General features: G+C 44.3%; 1 protein-coding gene across 1 annotated transcript in view; it reads left to right on the top strand.

Annotated features, from left to right (window-relative positions):
• LOC118745224 (beta-galactosidase) overlaps positions 1-3,845 on the top strand; it is a 347,980-nt gene that overhangs the window by 149,167 nt on the left and 194,968 nt on the right. The window lies entirely within an intron of this gene.

Raw genomic sequence — 3,845 nt, 5'->3', positions numbered from 1 at the left:
AAGATTCATATTTTGATTTAATGTTGTTTTCAGTTTTTGTTGATGATTCTATGATTTGGTTGGATGTTTTTGTTATGTTTGCATAGGAATTAGCTTTGGGAGTAAACGGGATTTGGCTGTTATATTTTTTAATGGCTTCACGCATTGAACACTTATTTATAGTTTTAACTTTGAGGATCTCTCTCATCTGTTGGAATTTAGGACATTGGTTCGATGAGGAAGGGTGGTTGCCTGAACAAATAGCATATAAGACTCTAGTGCAATCTGATGGAGAATGGGTGGGGGGGGGATAAGTGTACACGTGGCACAGACTGGGGGATTATGGCAATGCTTAGCTGTGTGACCAATAGATTGGCATACCTTACAACGCATAGGGTTAGGGTAGTATGGACGAACGTCAAGAATCCTCCAGGCGACCTCAATTTTTTCCGGGAGAGTATATTTATCGAAGGTTAACAAGATGGCGCCAGAAGGCTTACGTGTGCTATCAATAATTTTTGAAAATTTATAAGCAGCTGCTACTCGTTGTTCCTTGAGGCCTTCAACTATTTCGTCTTCGGAAACGTGGATTAAGAAGGGCGCATAAATTGTGCCTTTTACCGAATTGAGGTTATTGTGTAACTTTATAGAAATATTTCCAACACCGGGTAATGTCTTAGCATTCAGGAACCTATCAGCAGCTTTCTTATTCTTAGCAAGCAGCAATAAGCTGCCAGTCGTTCCGGTCAAGGCATAAAGAGGTAGAAGTGATTTCTACATTTCTCTCTTTCGAACTGCGACTGAAATGTCAACTCTTAACATTATACAATTAAAAATTTTAATTTTTTAGTTTACAATTTCAATTGTGAGCTGTGCTACTGATTTCAAATACACAATAAAATGAATAGGATTTACGAGCGGTATGCTGTGTGTGGCAAGAGCCAGGACAACAAACTTTATTGACAAGTGAAGGGAAAAGGGTGGGCTAATAGCTGCGGTGTTTCATTGGAATACTCTTCGTGTGTGTGCGAGAACCATTTTACGGCCAGTGACTTTATATTTGTTGCCCATTGCAACTGAGTATTTGTAAGCGCTCTCGTTTGTTCCCAGGCCGTACCTGAGGTGTCTGTGGGGAAGAAGTTATCGGTTTTGAGGCACATACCCAAACTGAGCAAGTGTGCCATAAACAAGCACGACTGGATCCACGAGTACACTAATATACTATATAAGCATCCTATAGGATCTTGAAATAGATACTTCGCCGACCTAAACGGGTGAATGCCGATCTAGGCCTACCGCCCCCGCACACGGACGAGACGGAGCTTCATCTGCCTCGGGAGACGCGAACGACACTTGCACAACTTCGCTCCGGCTACTGCAGCAGGTTAAACTCCTACCTGAGTAGATTGAATGAGGATGTGCCAAATGAGTGTCCGGCATGCGGAGAGACCCCACATGACTCGAAACATCTCTTCGCATGCCCGGAAAACCCGACAACCCTAACGGCCTTGTCCCTGTGGACCAACCCCGCAGAAGCTGCACGCTTCCTAGGGCTGCCGTTAGTGGAACTTGACAACAACGACTGAGATACCAACCGACCTGGGCGGGGTTGTTGTAGCCGCTACAACAACAACAACAACAACATTTTGAAATAGACTTAGAGCACACCACAAACTAGACTACAAGTGATTGTCAGTAGTCCAAAGTTTGGTCCAAGCACATGTAAAATTCTATTTGCATTTAACATTGAATGTCCTAGGCTCGGACCAATTGTCCGCTTCTGCATTACATTGTAACCAATATTAGATATAAAAAAATTAAAAAAATAAAACTTTTGCCAAATGCGATTCGAATCGGGGTTCTAAGATTTTCTAAGCAGATACTCAGCCTCATTGCGTAAGTCGAAATTAGGCTAAACTGTACGACTCGACAATATTGGTATTGTCCACTGTCGTGCTGAAATAAGCAAACGAAGGAAATTGTCGAAAACTATGCAGTGCTGCCAAATTTTTCCGTTTAAATACACTAGACGAGTCGAAATTTTAGGCAATGACATGAAATTTTCGATACGATTCGACTCTCGAAAAACGACTTGCATTCGACACGACTCTCGCAATGAGGCTGACTCTCTGTGCATGCCAACGACGCACATGAAAATTCGATGACTAAGTGCCTACATATCAGTAAATCGTTAATTGTACCCGTTGTGCGCTACTGCGTGACATTGTAACCAATTTTAGATCAAAACTCATACCTTATGCATTACATACATTAGATACAAAACTACTATACCTACGACTATATTTTTCGAGAAACTGGACCAATGTTTCCTTCAGGGCAAATGCTCCTCGAACACTAATGATAAAATTTGGTACATGCATAACAAAGGGTTAATTTATTTGCTTACATTTTTTGACATTACAGTCAGCTATGAGAGAGCTCGACTGAGTTGTCACTTCTACCTTGTTGAATATACCTTGGTTCCGGTCACGTAGACCCGACTGTCGTGGGAACGTCAAATTTTCTTTTTTATCCTTCGTGTATATTTTTTGTGTTTCACAGCTAAGCTCCGCCATTTAATTTGCATATACAATCACGGGTGATTGTCATTAATTAATAAATTGCGACGAATAAGTTTCAACTAAAGGAATAAAACAACTAACAACTAATAGTGTAGTGTGTAAAGCAAGGTTTTCATTCCCACGACAGCCGGTTCTACGTACCGGAATAACTCGGGTTTTACCCGACCATAGAACACTCACAGCCGCACCACCACCCACACGCCGCCGCCAACAACTCCTGGTTCCCCCTACAATCTGCACGGTATGTCAGACCAGGATTCCTTAATGTGACTTCAGTCAAGTGCAACACCTGCCTTGGCTGGTGCCACTTTAGGGCATGCTCTGGTCTGCGTACCACGCGAGACTGGACGAGGAACTTCGAGGGCCCGTGTTGCGCTGCTCGGTTGCAGACCCCAACTGCTACGCCTCCCGCCACCACCACAGGGCGGCAACCATCACAGCAGCGCACTTAGCCAACGGCAGTAAGAACACACACATCCCTTACACCCCACACAACAACACGTCTCCCGAACCACATGAAGCTCCTTTAATTTAACTGTAACGTGCCACAGAGCAAGATTGAGGAGATAACCGTCTTTATGTGTCGGCATGGTATATTGATAGCTGCGGTCCAAGAGACGAAGTTGCACAGCAATTCAACATTGTTGAATTGTGCCGGGTACAACGTGCACCGTCGAGATCGCGAGCGAGATAATGGTGGTGGCTTAGCGTTCATCACGCACCGCACCGTACAGTATCGTATTATCGAAGCAGACATCGACCGCAGGGATACCACCCTAGAATGTCAGGGCATTGCTATCCGGTCAGGCGATGTTGAGCTCGCAATATTTAACATATACATACCCCCTGTCAGCTGCTGCTCGGCAGGATATCACTCTGATATAGGTGCGCTCCTCAGAGGTGAAAACCGTATGGTAGTAGGTTACTTTAATGCGCATCACGATCTTTGGCATTCAAGCCTGTCAAACGATCGTAGGGGAATAGAATTGGCTGAGCAGATAGACGATTCGACATTCTGCACAATGAACGACGACGCACCCACCAGGATTATGGGTAACTGCAGCTGCTCGCCAGACATCATAATAGTCAGCGCTGGTCTGATAAACAGCATAACATGGCGACCTATGCTGACTTTAGCATCAGACCATCTACCCATAGTCATCTGGATAGATAAACCAACCGACTTTGCCTCCGCTAAGCACCGGACCTATATCAACTTCTCTAAAGCTGATTGGAAAGGTTACGCGGTCCCACACCAACCGACGTCCATCTCGGTGAACGTAA

The sequence above is a fragment of the Rhagoletis pomonella genome, unplaced genomic scaffold (assembly GCF_013731165.1).
Source record: "Rhagoletis pomonella isolate Grant_MI unplaced genomic scaffold, Rhpom_1.0 Rhpom_scaffold_00001, whole genome shotgun sequence".
In the NCBI taxonomy this organism is placed as follows: Eukaryota; Metazoa; Arthropoda; class Insecta; order Diptera; family Tephritidae; genus Rhagoletis; species Rhagoletis pomonella.
This window is presented reverse-complemented; position numbering and strand designations above follow the sequence as displayed.